The sequence below is a fragment of the Cavia porcellus genome, unplaced genomic scaffold (genome assembly GCF_034190915.1).
Source record: "Cavia porcellus strain 051 isolate PalLab524CR breed Dunkin Hartley unplaced genomic scaffold, mCavPor4.1 scaffold_4, whole genome shotgun sequence".
In the NCBI taxonomy this organism is placed as follows: domain Eukaryota; kingdom Metazoa; phylum Chordata; class Mammalia; order Rodentia; family Caviidae; genus Cavia; species Cavia porcellus.
Window position 1 is genome coordinate 91102063 of NW_026947487.1, and position 17732 is coordinate 91119794.

Genomic DNA, 17732 nt, shown 5'->3' on the forward strand with positions numbered 1-17732 from the left:
CATGAACTAATTCTTTAAACTAAAGAGCTACTTCTAAATTTGATTATTACAAAATCACTTGAACCAATGTGCTAATATTTACATAAACTTTATAACTTCTGAGTAGAAATGCATTTTCTACTTCACCACAGTGAGGCTTCATATCCTATACATTACTATTTGATCTCCAGCTAAGCCAATAAGTCCAAGTCATACCCTGTACACTACTTTTAGTTCTCTAGCTAAGCCTAGTACACTTCATTCATTATAAAATATTTATTTTTTGGCCATTCAGTATTAAGCCAGTTCGTAAGCCATATACACTACAAAGTAACATATGATTCTAGGAAGATAAAAGAACGCTGCTCAATGAGTTGATCTTCATAAATGTAACTGTAAATACCTTCAGTAGTTTTTACTATGCAATTTACATCAAGGCAGTAAATATTTGATTGTGGTGGGCATAACTCCATGGCGTTATGCTCAGGAGTTGTGCCTTTTTGTCATGCTTTCAGATGTTGGATTTTTTTTTAATTTCACTTAAAAGGAAAAAGAGAAAAAAACAAAACAAAACAAAGCGGTGTAAGGGTACAAGTAATGCAGAACTACAAAAAAAAAAAAAAAAAACAGTAAGAAATCACCAGTTAATAGATTACACATTATCGTCTTAGAGACAGTTGCTCAAGTCACAATATCAAAGCATACAAAGTGAACATTCAAAGAGAGAGACTGCAAACAGCTGTGTTCAATGATCAAACCAAAAACATTAATATGGTCATCTATTTAACACCCCTAAACACACTTGCAGTTGTACCTTTTAGAGTACTTTTTTTCCCTCTCTTTTTTACAACAAAATTTACACATTTTGGTTTTATTACTCCTTAGTTCTTATTACTTTTTTTTGGAAGAGAATAAAGTCAAATATGGCAAAAAAAAAGCTGTCAGTCAAAACCAAGGATAGACATAGTACGTGATATAAGAACAGAGTACAAGGTTATCAACAATGGTTACCATAATGTCTCTTGTTTCCTTAAAAAGAATTGTCTATGTCATTAGGTATTATAAAGTTGAGCAAAACAGTAGAGAACAAGACCAATAAAACTTAAACATTGTAAACATTACAGGACTTCCAAAGGAGATAATAGTCAAAGAATGGGCATCTTAGTGAATCTTATTGCCTTCAAAGTAGTTGCCTATACCCCCAAACTTGATACTATCATATCCCCTCAAACTTGATACAGAATGGAACAGAGTCTAATCAGTCAAAACAAGATAGTGGGAGTATTACAGGACTTCAAAACAAGTTAACAGGAAATCAAAAAAAAAAGTTACTATAATATATCTTGCTAATTTTTTTAATTTTTCCCCTTAATTAAAAAATCATAAAAAATAACTAAATTTTTTTAATGAATAAGGGAGAGATTGAGATAAAAGAGGACATAAACAACATAACAATACAGGTCAAAGCATGACTGTTTCAGCAACCTCAGATGTTGGATATTACATACCTGTTTTAGTAGAATATTCCTTGGAGTCTAAGAAACCAAACTTATAATTTTATTTTCTTTGCTCTGATCTCCAGCACCAGGGTTGGGAATCCTGATGATCAGTTTAGCTACTGTTTTTAAAAGGTGATATTATTTGTTTTGGATGAAGTGATGCATGCAGTTTTTTAATAAAATTTCTATTTTATTGCTATATATTTGTAGTATACAACGATTACATTACTGCGAGGTAATTGATATATGCGTATAACATATCAATTCTTTTACCCACTTCCCCTCCCTTCTATTCTCCTTGCTTTCTATCTGCTAGTTCCCTTTCCTTTTGCAAAATGATCTCTTTCCGTATTTCTTACTATCTTTTATCTTGCACTTTATTTAAATTTTATATTTCACATATGAGAGGAATGATGTGACATTTCAGCCTTTGCATCTGATTTATTTCACTTAACATTGCGCTCTAAAGATGCATTCATTTTCCTATAGATGAGTCAAGTTTATGTTTCACTGCTTAGTAAAAATTGTTTCACATGAATAATATTTCCTGTTATCCTTGTTATCAGTGACTGCTAGCAACTGCTGGACATGCTTGTTCTCATTGTGCTTCTTTCATAATTATCAACATTGAACTTTAAAATCTGCTTATTGCCATTCTCAATTGCTAGTTTTACACATTGATCTGAGTCATGCCAGATACTCTTTAGGTTTCCTTAGACTGAAGAAAGCAACTTAAATCAAGTTATATTTTCAAGTAAGAGCCACCTCTTTACAGAATAACAGCAAGGAGGTATTTTTGAGTTCATTAATTTATTTATCATACTATAGTAACAACTGTTAAAACTATTTCCAAAAATCACTTTTTAAACTACTTTTACTCTAGTAAATTTAAGATGCTTTCAAAATAACAATTATGATAGATTCTCAATATTTTATAAGCATTTGGCGTCATTATTTTGTAGTCACTCCCTATAGCTAACTGGTTGGTCACATTTCGGGGAAATTAGCCTTCTCTTTTTCAGTGCTGTGCTTGACTGTGTACAATTCAAACGCATTTATGATATAAGGATATGTGAATGTTTTTCCCTAGCCACATACATATGAGAATCAATAACCATGAAATCAGCATGGCTTCTACTAATATCTTGATAATATGCCCAAGGCACCTTTGCTAAACGTATTATGTTTTTTTTTTTTTTAAAGTTGCTGTGTATACATTATGTTAGTATAGTCAGAAAAGACCAAGTCTCCTTATAGTATTTAAGCAGTAAAGAGTCCCAGTAGTTAATGTAAACCAGAAAACCCGAGCAAGGGAAATTGCATGTTAATATGTGGTTATGATATGCCCTAAGAGAAGATATCTACAGAGACCTGTCAAACAGAATGTAATTACCACTGGTGTTTTTGCAGTTTATGCTAGATCTTCAGTTTACAAACTTGATTTGAAAACTTAGCCTTTTCTTGAATATTTCAATAATTTTTTTTCTCTGCTAGACTATTTCATTGTCTTGATCAACAATAAAAAAATTAAAAATGAATACAAACATATACATAGACACATACACAATCTCTCTCTAATGTTCTATTTTCAAAATGGTCTATGAGTATAAGAAGGTGTTTTTGATTTTTGTTTTATCATTCAAAATTTGTTTCTACACCACTCAATCGGACTGAGGCCCACAGAGAATCCACAATTTCTGTCTAACTTTGTTACAAACTGGAATCATGTGTTACTGCACATAGAATTTCAGGAAAACCAGTAATACTTTATACTGGTTTGTAAGACAAAACAAGTTAGATTTCACAAAGGATGCAACTCAGAGCCAGATGGAAGAGATCTACAAGGCCAAGCCTGAGGGAAGTGGTACAGAGCCTCTCTGCTTTCTCTCTCTGAGGTCACAGCCTTCCAGGAACTCCCACATGTTCAGCAACTGGGATGCTCTCCAACAGCGCTTCTCCTAGTTTAATGTGAAGGCTTCATTGTGCAGGCATTTGATTAAATCGTTGGCTCTGGTTATCAGCCCTTTTGATCTCCCCAGAATTGTGAGAACCAGCTCCTGTCCTGCAGTTATCCTGAAGACCATTCCACCAGTCATGTCATCAACACAAAAAATGATTCATGCTATTTCAGAGATTCTGAAGTTTTGTGGAGAGGCAGAAAGAGACCAAATGTGTTTTTATTACTATATTACAATATCACACTATATTACAATTCAGAAGCAGACTGATTCTGAATTGAGAATTTTTCTATTCTATATTTTTGAGTTCTGAAACGTATTTCTTTCTTCTTGTATTCTTAGATATCTTTTCCAACTATAAGGCAGTTAATGTTTCTGTATGCCTTCTTGGATATTCTGAGACATAACATGATGTGATCATTAAATTCATAAAATTATTTAGTCCATGCAGGCAACTCTCCATTAGTATTACTATCTAACATGGTGTAAATGATTACATTTGTGCCCCTAGATGTGTCTTAAAAGTGCATTTGTATGTGTTAAAGAAGGAATTCACAAGGGAAAAATAAATTGTTATATAAGTTTAAAGAAAACTCAGCTTCTCTTGATCAGTTCTGTATTTAGTTACATGATTTCATTCAGATTTTAATAATTAATAACATTATCTATAAGAGAGTGAAAAGATACTACTGGATTTTTTTCACATTGTGACACAAATTAATTATAGCAGGAAGAGATGAATGGGATGCTTTCCTCTGACTGTTATATTCTTGGTAAAGGTAAAGCAGATTGTAAGATGGGAGTTGGCTTCACCACACAGCACATTAGTAGGTTTCAAGACTCTTTAGGTAGCTACCAAACTTACTTTTCTCAAGTGTTTCCTTTAAAAAGCTTTTAATGGAAAAGCATATACTATAATTTATAATTATCAATAAACATATGATAATTATCTATTCAAATCCTAAGTTTTTGTAAGACTATTTTAGTTCAATTGTGATACTATTTTTAAAAAGTACACAAATGGTCATAAAAAAAGAATTTTAGTTCAAGATTGTTCATTACCTGACCAGTTACACCTAAGTCACATTGCACATAATATATTGCATTTTATTTATCCTTTGTCCATTTCTAAATTATTTCCAGGTGATATTTTTCCTGTCAGAGGTGAGATAAATGTTTATCTAGAAGATAAATGGGACACATTTAAACTCTACTTCATTATTTGCCAGGTATAATGTTATGTCAGCAAATGTATTTACAGTTATGCAATATCTATGATAAAACACATTACTAATGGCATGTTATGCATAATATAAAAATATAATGTGTGATATTTCCAGGCACATAAATATTTTCAGACATAATATGTTTAATTGGTTATTTCATCTTTCTTACCAGCAGTAGTCTATTCCTCAAGAGAAAGATTAATAACAGTCTGTGATATCATCATTATTGACATTTTCATTATTCATCATTGTCAAACCTCACCACAAATATTAATTGCAAGACAGTTATCGTACATAGCCTAGAAATCACTAATTTAAAATGTAGAGAAATTGTTTACATAAGATCAAGAAGTTAGGGGATGGCACAGCTTAAAAGTGTAACTAAGAGTTTTCTGCCTTTAAAAATAATCACTTTCCATCAATGTAGATTAGTTTCTATTGGTGCAGTTATCCCACCTTCAATAGGGAGATTTCACCTCCCATGCTATTGTGAAACATATCTGGCCTTTATCATCATTTCCTGTTTCATAATTCCCTCCTCTAGATAGACTGTAGAATTGCTCTTTCCCAAGTTGAATTGTGGAATCTTTTATTTTCTATGTCTTTCTCTCTTGGAGCTGTTCCTTAAGAAATTCCCTAACTACCGTTGTCTGATAATCCAGGTTATGATTTAGATGGAGAATGTTACCCTAAAACCTCATCTGCTCAGAGGCAGAGTGTCTGGGAAAAAGAGTAGATTACGGGACTGTGATACATGTTGGCATTTCTACCCACTAATGAGCTTAGTAGCTAAGTATGCTGATGGGGCCAAGTGGGGCTTTTTTGAGTCAAATCACTGGAGACATCACCTGGAAGAATGTATTCTTGTCTGTGGCCCCATCTCAATATCTCCCCCTGCCCTGGTTCCCATTGCCAAGAGGTGAGCCATTTTCTTCCCACAGACCATTCCACTATGCTGTTTGTGATTTGGAGCCAGCAGATTATGAACTATAAATGTGAAGCAAAATAAACCTTAAGCTTGTGGCTGTTACTGGATATTATATCCCTTGACAAGAAAGTGACTCAGACAGTAGGTTACGAGATCCTCCTCATTACAGAGGGTTCCTGCTACTCCCCCTGGAGGAAGGAATGTTGTACAGTTACCAAGGAGAGAGCTAGAGCAGTCAGGCAAGTCCTCACCTCCCCAATCATTCTATGCAAGGAACTACATAGAAATGCAAAAGGGCCAAGTTCAAAGATTGTCTGAGTAGATGCATATGTGGAGGCTGCTGGAGGGTGGTGTGTCCAGGGCCTGGAAGTGCTACACCTTCTTCCATTCGGCCATATGCATCTTGTCATCTATATCTTTTATAGTAATTGGTAAATGTGCCTCCTTGAGTTCTGTGATTCACACAAGCAAATAAACAGAACCTAAGGAGAAAGCTTTAGCAACCTGATTTGTAGAAACAGGAATGTCCTGGGGTTTGTGTCTGACATTTAAATAGGAGGAACAGAGCCCTCAACCAAAGAAATCTGAAACCACTTCCAGGTAAACAGGGTTAAAAATGGAATCAGAGTAGTGGACACTAAACATATTCCAGGGCTATAGAGCTGCCTGCCTGCCTGCTTGCTGGTGAGGTAAAATCTTCACATCCTTTGTGATGAAAGTAGGAGGAAAAATAACCACTTTTCTTGATACCCCTCCCCCCCGCCGCCGCCGCCGCCATAGTCAGAGTTACATCGTTTCTTTTCATTATTTGTTATATATTTCTGGAGAAGGTTTTTGGAGTCTTCTCCTCCATCAACCTGTCTACTTCTGAACTCCACCTGCCTTGTACTTCAGTTCATTTGGATTTTCCTAGTTTAAAACTTTTTCTTGTTATGATTAAGCTACATAGTATGTTTTGGAAAATTTGGAAAAGGAAAAAAAATAAAAATAAAACAAGAGTATCACCGGTGTCTACTGCAATAGGACCCAGTTGATACCAAATATTGTTTTAAAACACTTTTCCTCTATTTGTAAAATATTTTTTAAAAATATGTCTAAATAAAGCCTTTAGGCAAATAAAAGTGTCATAATGGATTGCAGTGTTAAGGAAACATGACAAATGTCATCATCACAAATCAAGTAATTGGAAAGATCAATTCATTTATTGCAGAAAATTGTATAAGCAAGTAATCTTAATAGAGTTTTTTTTTTTTGCAACCCAGTCTCTGTGTATTGTGAGCTGAAATGAAAATGGATTACAGAATCTCCTCATTAAAATTGGATCTGTGCACATATTTCCCCAGTTAATTTCCTATCATGGAGTATCTAATCATTCCTCTTCTGTCTTCATTGTTATTGATTTAAGAGAACATTATGTCAAAACAACTGAGCAATATTATTATAATCCCCTAGAATTTTATGTCTAACTATTAGCATTTGAAAATGCTTTTGTGGTCACTAGCTTTCATAACTGCTCTTTTTTTTTCTAGTTTATTCAATCTTTAGAAGATTTATAACACAATTTAGGGAAAATATAAATTTGATGAAAACCAATATTATTTCATAGAAATAAATTTCCAATAAAATTGAAATATCCTAGTATATGTACATATTTTATTCATTCAGGTAGTGTCATTAGTAGCATTTGTTTTAACATAGATGTTGCATAATTGTAAATAGATTTGCTGACATACCATCATGTCTGGGAGATAGTGAAGGTGAGTTTTAAGTGTGTCCCATTTATCTTTTAGACAAACATTTATCTCACCTATGGTGGGAAAAATACCACCAAATATAATTTAGAAATGGACAAATGATAAGTATGATGCAATATATTATGCAAAGATAATAAATGTTCTTTGTTTTAGCATTATAGAAGTATATATCCAAAGCCCACAGATTAGAATTTTTTAACCACGAACATCTATGTTATTCTTATTGAGAAGACAGAAATCTCTAATGTATCTTAAGTATATATATATATATATATATATATATATATATATATATATAAGTAGTACCTGTTCATAGAACTTACAAAACGTATGTGTCCTCGTAGGTATATATATTTCCTCTATCTGTTGAGAGAAAGAAGAATGGGAGAGAGAATAGAAAGAAAATATGAAGAAAGGCTAGCAAGAGTCTTAATATTACTATTAATAAATGTTCATTGAGTGCTTGTTTTATGGCATTAACAGTAATAAATCACTTATCAAGCAACACATGCTTTAATACTCTTCAGAATATTAGAAAATTCTTTTAATTTGAGAAATAGCTATTCCTGCTTCCCAAAGATCCATTGTACAGATTATAATTCTGAAATGGAAATAAAGTAGAGGTTAAGAATGAATCATAAGTCCCTAAGACTAGCAGATTATCAGAACATTAATCCACTACTCTTCTACAGTATTTTACTTCTGAAAACAAACATTTTGGAAAATATTATGGTGATTATATGAGAGCTTGACTTCTATCAGCTACAAAAAAATTCCTGCCTTGCTTTTTATGGCAAAAGTGGATTAGCTTTTTGCAAAATATATTTTCTTCACCACCATTGTGCATATGTATATTTCTTCCTGTGTGTTTATTCTGCTCACTGACCTTCGTTATAAATGCCGTGCTGCACTTTCAGTCTTACCATTTACAGCACAGAGTGCAGTGCTGGTTAAAGTAAACAACAAACTAATGTCTATTAGAGACCCGGATGATAATTTGTCAGTTTTGAGAAGTGGTATACCAAAAGAATTAGTACATGTCATGTATCCTAAACTGTGTTAAAAAATAAGTCTTGGGAGCTAATTTAGATTTACTACTCATGCAGTGAAGGAACATAGAAATAAAATAGCTGTATTAACAACCAGGTAATTCTAGAAGTATGTGATATGAGAGAATGACTATGATATATAAGAAATACTGTGCATAAAATATGTATAACCCAAATAATACATGCATGGACACACACACACACACACACACACACACACACACACACACACACACACAGAGATCATGCACCATCTTTAGTAAGTGCTGTTTAAATTTCCTTCTCTCTTGCTCTCTCTCTCTCTTTCTCTGTCTCACTTTCTGCCTCTCTCTCTCTCTCTCTCTCTCTCTCTCTCTGGGTGTGTGTCTCACTCTCCCTCTATTTTCCCCCCTTTCTCTTCCTGTAATAGTGGATGTGGAGCCCAACGCCTTACTTACACTTAGCAAGTACCTCTGACAGCTTCTTTTAATTGAAAAACATCAAGAAACAGTGTATTCATCAACTATGTCATTTGGCATCATGGGGCAGCTGTCACATTTAAGCAGAAACACTTGTGAACAAATTTTTAACTTTTTTCTGTGGCTACGTCTCTGAAAAAGTTCTGAAAAGAGAGTTCCTTGAAAATCTTGTTCTTTATTTGCTTTAGATTTGCTATTGATTGTTATTTTCAATGTATAAAGAAAAGTTTATACTCAACAAAATTAAATATCGGTGGTTCTATTTACTTTCAACTATATAATTAAAGAAACAAGCATTAATTTTTATTAGCAGCAGTCATTATATATATATATATATATATATATATATATATATATATACTATTGCATTTTGTCATGTTTTAAATTTCCTTTTGGGCACCATGTATCCTGCTGGTCAGTCTTCCATGTCACATCCAGACAAAATATGCATCAGATTAAACTTGCATTCTTTCTGCCTGCCTCAACCAGTGGCATGTCAAATCACACCATCAGAATAAGGCTCTAGGACTTATAGCTAAATATGAAGGATTAGTGGAAAGAGATTAAATTGCATGGATGACAAGCTCTGAGATGGCAAAGTTAACAGGCCTTGCCCTCCTGATACAGTTTGTTCATAACTGACCTTCCGCTAGTAGAATTGAAAACAGACTTCTTTTTATTTTTCATTATATTTGGGTAAATACAAACATGGAGACAATACCAGAAATAGTTGTAATTGGTGCATTTCTGTAGAAAAAGTGCCAAATAGAATTCTAAACTCAAGTCAGTGTTTCTTAAACTGTGAGCCTGAGCCCAGTTGCTGAGGGAGACATCTGAAAACCTATGGGAAATATGAACCATCAAGCCTCAATCCATAACTACTGAATCAAAGTTTTAGGGTTGGGCCTGAATCTTTTGTTTTAATGAAGTTGATTTTTTATAAATGTGCAAAATTTGCACCCAATCCAAGTCCTGTATTATTAGAAGATGGTGGAGTATACAAACAATATAAATAATGTCTATTGCATAAAAAAGTATTTCTACAAATTCCAAGTACAATTTCAGAAAAATCAAGTCATTCACCCGTATAAGCAGACAATTAGTCATAAGTAGGATAAAACAATTATGCTTACTTCTAATCTATCTTTTTTCTTTATCTTACAGAATTTTACATTAAAGCTCTATAGAGGTCTTTGTCAAATTCCGTTTCCATGTCTTGACTCATTATGATATTCTTACAGCTATTCAAAAATTTTACTATGCTATAATTACCTATGCAATGCAGTTTTGTAATTCCAATCAATAGCATATAAGTTTGAATATTTTAAAATAACCATTGTCCATGTTTATGAGGCTCTGAGCTTGTATTGTCCTATTTTCATATATCTTTTTCTCTATCCTTTTGGTTACATTATGGGAACATAATTGCTACATTTCTGTGACTATTTACTATGTGTTTATCTATTTCTGTATTTGTTAACACAGATTTATTTCAGGGTCTTTGAACAAAACTGTGCCCCCAGTCTTCTTTTACTTTGAGACAGGGTCTTGTTGCATTCAAAAAATTGCCCAGGATGAGCTCAAATTTATAATCTACCTGCATCATCCTTGCTATGTTTTGGGATTATGGGAGTGTACCACCATCACATCTGGTTTCTGTAAAAATATATTTCCACTGTTTTTAAAAGATTCAGTAATTTAAGTTCCAATGGGCTCTGGTCTTAGCCTTTGTCTTACTGTGTATATTATAAAATCATTGTTTCAAAAATTGTTTAAACTTGATTGAGATTTTATGGCAATTGCAATTTTGAGAATCCTAAATCTTTGGAAGATAGATACAGAAAGGACACCAACCTGTTTACCTCCACGGATTTGTTTATTTTTAAATTGTAAGTTAAATATATGTAACATAAAATTTATCACTTTGCCCAATTTTAAGTGTATATTTCAGTTGTTTGTTTCCACATTGTCATGCAACCATCAGCAGTAGTCATAGATTTGATTTTTAAGAATATTTTTTTCAAGTTTTTCAATTATTTCTACTTGTATATCCTGCTTGTTTCATTAGAGATATTCTGAAGGAGCCGATATTTCGAATGGTGTTCCAAATGAAATTTTAAGATTTTATGTGCCATGTTAAATTATGGATCTCACAACATCATTAAGCTGATTAATTAAATCTAATTTTTATAGAATTATTTTGAGTTTTTATGCATATTATCATGTTATCTAAAAAGACTGAATCTTTATTATGCTACTTGCGCTTTTTAATGTTTTTAATTTTATCATTATGTAAATACATAAAAATTAAATATTAAGTAAAAACACGAAAAATATCAATGTTAGCAGCAATATTTAAAAACTGAAATACTCATATAAAGAATGTTTGTATCAATAATGGAAAAATTTGACAGTTAATTATAACTTTGGACATAAATGTATCATCAAGCCTAGCATGTATACTCCTACTGTATTTCCAACAGAAGTATATAAGCCATGATTCTTAAATGACATATACAAGAAATTTGTATAAAGATGATGTATAAGATTCATTAAAGCCCGAAACAGGCAATAATCTAAAATATCAGCAGTAGAATAGATAAATCAATTACAGTATATTCAGCAATTTAATAAGAATAAATGAACTTTAAGTGTACACAAAACAGGATTGCATTTCAGAATCACAATGTTAATTAAAACATGTACTGCCTCCTAACCCCAACACAAGCATGTGCACATTAATGTGTTGCGTAATTTACATTGAGTTAAAAAAATCCCAGGCTGGAGTAAAGTCATCTATTATAAGAAGTTCAACAGTGCAGCTTCTGGGGAACCAGGAAATGCAGATGCTCTGTGTTCCAGGATTAATGAGCTTTGCTGCGTGACACCATGTTGAGGAGTACAGAAAGAAATATAAGATTTCTGGAATTTCTCAGAATAACATGGAAAGAGACATGAAAAGAAGCAAAAGATTGCCAAGGCACAAAAGCTCAAGATAAATGTTTTAAAATTAACAAAAACTAGTGTTTCCCTGCTGGTTACTGAACCACATTCTGTGATGCTGTCAGCATCTTCACGTATGGAGAACCATGCTAGAAAGCGCTCGTCCTGCTTTGACAGACTTGTGTCCTCTGCTTTCATTCACTTGTTCCTTCACTCATTCCATCATGATGGGGTCTTACATGCTGTGTGACTGAGGAATGTTTGCAGATTCGTCACAACATTAGTTACAGTCGTGTTAAAAGCTGAGCATGACTTGATGCCCTTTCCTTCCCATTCTTGCCAGCCTCCCAGTTTGTGATAGCAAAACTATGAATATACTAAAGATCCACCTGCTTTTCTTGTTATTTTGTATCATTCTCCCCCACCATCTATTTTAACTTGCAAAATCTATCTTTATTTATGCAAATTTATATTCTTGTTCCCACTATTTAACTGTAACCCCTTCTCTTCAAGAAAGTGATTGTTCTGAAATGCAAGAGAGTAAAGATTAAAACATTTGCTTATATATCTTTAAAAAGATAGCACAATATTTGTGGGATAGTTTAGAGAGGTTAAAATATTTAAAACAAATATTTATTTTCAAGTAATGAGTTAAATCAATGATGACTGTTAGCAAAGTAGGCAACAATAAATAAGTGTTTCTAATTCCTAGGCTCCTTTGACCCAATACAAATTCATGTCTTGGAAATAACATTGTCTGTGTTTCTCTTCTGTCCTTCCCCTAGGGGATACAACTTGTAGTAACTGTTATGATTTGGAATTGACATGTTTGCTTGAGCATAGGAAAGTAAGAAAGATCATTAGTAATTGTCTTTCTTATATGTTTATTAAAAAGTTTTAGAAAATGATGTCCCAATTAATGAATTAAATGTATTCAAGTTAGACCGCTGTAAGTGGCAACCCCCCAGCCACAGGTGACATTCCTAGAAGTCAGCAATCTTCCCACCACACTTACTTTCTCTCATTTCCTGAGGAAGAAACATCTATGTAGAAGACTACCTGGCACTGTAAAAGCACTAAGAATTCAACGTTATTTTTATTAACATTACCATACTTTTCACTGTGGAGTCTGTTTTAAATGTTTTATTTTTGTTTTCTCACGAATGATTTAAATATCTAAAAACCAGTCATTATTATAATCCCTATTTTGCAAATGAGGAAGTGGTGAAAAGTAGGTAATAGAACTTACCAAAATTATCAAGTTACTTGGAGCAGCTATGTTGGAATTTGAACACAGGCTGCATGATAATGTTCAATGGCTATATTATAGTTATTTACATAAAACATGATTTCAAAAATGTAAAAACTCATAGAATAAAAGACCTGAAAGCACAACTTTAAAATAATAATATTATTTGAATTTGCATTGAGTGGTCATGAATGTCAATTTTATTTATTTCTACCTTCCTCCATATTGTTATGTGTAGTTAAAACTGTGCTAATATTATCACAAATAAATATACACTCATTTTTAAATGATACAAATTAAAGTGAATGTAAATTTCATCTATAAAACAATCGAATAAATACAGTTCCAAATATAGTCATTCTGGAACTGTTTCTGAAAAATATATTATAAGAATTTGCCTCATGCTTTCAATTGAAGTAAAATTTGATCAATTTTCTAAGGGAAAGTTGAATTTTATGGCAAGAATGAAAAGTAAGAAATGTCAGAATCATACAGTTTTCTTGACCATAAAGAAAAAGGAGCAAAAAGCAACAAATGATGATTTATAAAAATTAGACTAAATCTTGATGTCTATACCAAATGGTGTTGTTCTTCCCAACAAAACGATAGACCTCAAATACCTTAGCTAGAAATATCCATGATAATTTAGCATTGAAACTTTCAAAGGGGAACTAAATGGCAAACTTAAATTAAGTAAAATCTGCTAAGGACATCTGGTTCCTAAAAGCTGGGATTTTATAATCAGAATATTCTTGGGTGATGTCAGAGTCCAACGAAGGTGCTCTACCAAGGAGGATGTCACTGTGTACAGGAAGTACACGGAGATCTGCATAAGTACAGGCACACTTTTAGACACCACATTTGCATGACTTTTTAGTATTCAGAGGGAGAATTTGCTTTATCAACTAACAGTCTTTGATTTTTTTTTTCCCAGAGTATATCTTCAGGGTCAGTTTCCCTTTTTTTTTTTCCTTTCCCTATTATGCTTATTGCATAATAGGACAATGGACAATGTCCTATGGACATTGTGTCCATAGGACATAATACAATGTCCTATGGACAATGTATTAAGTGCTTACTGACCATTTACTGTGTATAAAGTGGAGATAAACTTTTAGAAATATAAACCTGAGAAGCACTGTGACACAAATAGTGACAAGTAATTACAAGAGGAGAGCTGCTGTGACAGAATGCAGTACAGGGAGCTGTAGAAACCCAGACCACACAACACACTTGGGGCAGATCTGAGAGTGTCACCGTGAGGGTGTCAGGGTAGTTGTCTTGAGATGTTTCCTCATCTTGGCCTGTTGGAGGGGTGCATGGCAACCACCTGAAGGGGTAAACGCACTGGTGGGCAAAACTTAGAAACAGAGGGTGCAGTGTGTCTGTTTGTAAACAATACAGCTCCAAAGTGGAAGGGACACGATTCCTGATGTTGCTGAAGTGTTATAAGCCATGAAACATGCTGTTTCCCATCCTAGGGAAAGGAACATATCACGGCAAGATTTACAATTGGAGCTGTCAGTTTATCAGGCTGGAGCAGGTGTCAGGAGCAGCAAGAAATCAAGTCCAGAAGGAATAAAATCAGAAATAAAGAGACGAGCAACAGTAGTAAGTAATGGCCATGGCAAAAGGCCACCCGAGATTGCACAACAAAACTCCAGCATGAAAATGAAATCCTGACCTTGTATTAAATGAAGGGCTGTAAAAAACCCGTGAGCAATTAGAGATCTCAGTGGTTCAGGCGCTGCCTCAGTGCTGAGATAAAAATAGCAATGGATTTTCACAAAAGCAACCTCTGGGACTGGTAAGTGTGGAATCTACACATTCTACTAAATGAACTTCAATATGATAATAATAACCAAGAGAAAATACTGTTCGTCTTTCATATGATTGTAATAAGACCAAGAGATAAATATGTTTTGGAAATCAGTTAGGGGAAATAATCCTGAGACAGTTGTTTAAATCGCATGCAATCTAGAGACACTTTGAATTTCTTGAACTTTCGTCAGCCTATAATATAGAAATTTCTTTCCACATGCAACATTTTATACTCCCCCAAAAAAATCTTTCATTGAAATGAAACTCATTTCAATATGTACACTGAATGATAAGTGTAATTAAAATATTTATTTTTCTTATTTATAATAAAGCAGTAGATGCTGATTATAGGAAATGGGAAAAATGCATGTAAAATTAATATCTACCATAGTCTGAACAATGGTTAACACCAGGTAACATGACCTTTGGTTATATAAAAATCAAAATGTTTTATAAGCATAATTAAAACCATGTAAAATTCATATAATTTTTTCATATTGACATTCAAAAGATTTTGTTGTCATTGAATTAATATTTCTAAATGTAAATGTAAGTCTTTGCATAATGATTACTGTGATCTCAACATAAATAACTGTTCTCCAAATGTTGCATGTATATTGTAGCAGAAAAAATGAATCCAGTCAAGCTCCATTTAAAAAGGAAATTTTTGAATATATATCGCGGTGTATGTGCATTTGTCTTACAATCAATTCTTAAACATAGGAATATTTAATTAAAGAATATAAATATTCCAAAGTGGAAAGTAACCTTAATTTGCTTAAACCATGTGACATACTGAATTTTATTATTATACAAACCAGAGATCAAATTTTCAGGTATGAACAATGAAAGGAATTGAATGAATAAGCTTAACTACGTTAATTACTCATGCTTGGAATTTTCTTTCTCTGGAATTTTAGAAAAGATATAGCACAAAAGATGACTTAAAATATCAGGTATGTTTGTTAATGTGTATTTTCAGTTGTTTATAAATTTTCAATTCTTAAAAATGAGACTAGAATTTAAGTAGAATTCATCTTTGTATATCTATTGATTTTAGATTTTTTAGACTTTTGAGTGAATAGATGACTCAATGGCCAAGTCTTTCAGTACACAGAATTCCTTAGACCTTTGTGAAAGGCATGAGGCATTTGTGGTCCCCACTGAAATTTCTAAGTGTCCTTGTTACCATGAATCTTGGTGAATAAATTTATTTTGTGATTGAGATGCTTCAATATTTAGGTAAGAAGGTGAAATGGTGAGGGTATGTTAATAAATTAAACAAGTTTAATATATTGGCCTAAATATTAACACTGAATGAAAATAAAAGTTGATTTCCAGACATTGAACTTTGAATTTCCAATGCAGGTTTTTAAATTTAATCTTCAGAAAAACTCTACAGTAGAATTTTTTACTATATATTTTTAAATGAGGCTTAGTCCATTATTATTAGCAAAAGATTTGTGACTAGAATGCGTATGTGCCACCAAAGACATCCCTGGAATAGCTGCAATGTACTGGGTGGCATGTTAAATGCTGTGGGTAAATAATGGGTCTGTAGAAGGCTCAAAGCCTTATTATAGAGCTAGAAATGCAAAGACTGATTTTCAAGTGCCAACACAGTGGCTCTCCAGGAAGCCAAGTAATGCTTTTAGTGGAATATGACTAACGATGCAAATTTTTCAATATTAGTAGAATTTAAGCAGATGAAACAGATTTAAGTAGATGAAAGTCCTTGCATGACTGACTCATTTTATGACTCTACAGAAGTTGTCTGCTTTTTCTTTTCTGCTTAAGAGGAAAATGAAGGTGGTCTATGTCCAAGTTGTTCAAATGTGACAATTTGATGTGCATACACATGATAACTACAATAAAAGATCTACATAGTATCCATTGTGCATTAACAATTACACCAGCTATATCACATACCATGTGTACTTCTAATTCACAACATTCCTTGATATTAGGAAATATTTGTCCCATATTTCTGAAGTATAAATTGTGCCTAAAATAAATACATACTTTGGCTTTGTCTGATTTCAGACACAAATCTGTTAAATAATAAAGACTGTGCACTTGACATTGCAGAAGGATGCCTAAACTACATGGAGTATGTGAGGTAATTATGAAACTTTGCATCTGACACAAGCAGGATGCTCTTCAGCCTCTAGGCTGTACTGGATAGATGTACTCTAGGCTGTACTGGATAGATGACTTGTATCCTCTGCAAAAATGAAAATCAGAACAAAGGAAGTTCTGAAAACAAGTTGTGGGTGTTATAAGTTAAAAACTGGTGTTCAACTTATCACCAGCAGAATTAAATCAACATTGTGGTAAGTGTAGATCTTCCACTTGAGGAAAGTTGCCAGCATCAATGGAGATGTGGAGAAGGAGAAGCGAGGTGTGGGGGCACTGAGATATTGTGGGTTCTTCTACGTGTTGCTATTTGAGCCGTTGGTTCTCCCAGAGAAGCTCTGGTTCTTACATGAAGCATTGCTTCCTGGCTCCAGAGGAGAAGATGCCACTTAATCTCCAGAATAAAATCCTCAGGCTGGCTTCCTGGCATACACTCCACTGTGCTTATCCTTGGAGGAGCACCAGACCTCTGTGTCGCTGAGGATGGCTGTGGTGCCTTTCAGGGCAGCCCTGGTCTTTGTTTTGACCAAACAAAGAGAATGAGATGTCAGCACTAGGCCAGGGAAAGATTAAGTTCTAGATTTCTTACTCGAGGATTTATTGTTGTGTGTAATCAATACTTCTCTTATTTGTTTAAGCCATTATGGTAGGATTTTGTTTTCTTGCTGCTAAATGGAACCTCAGCTAAAGCCAAACAAAATCAATGGGAGCAGAGGTGAGACTAGGAAAAAT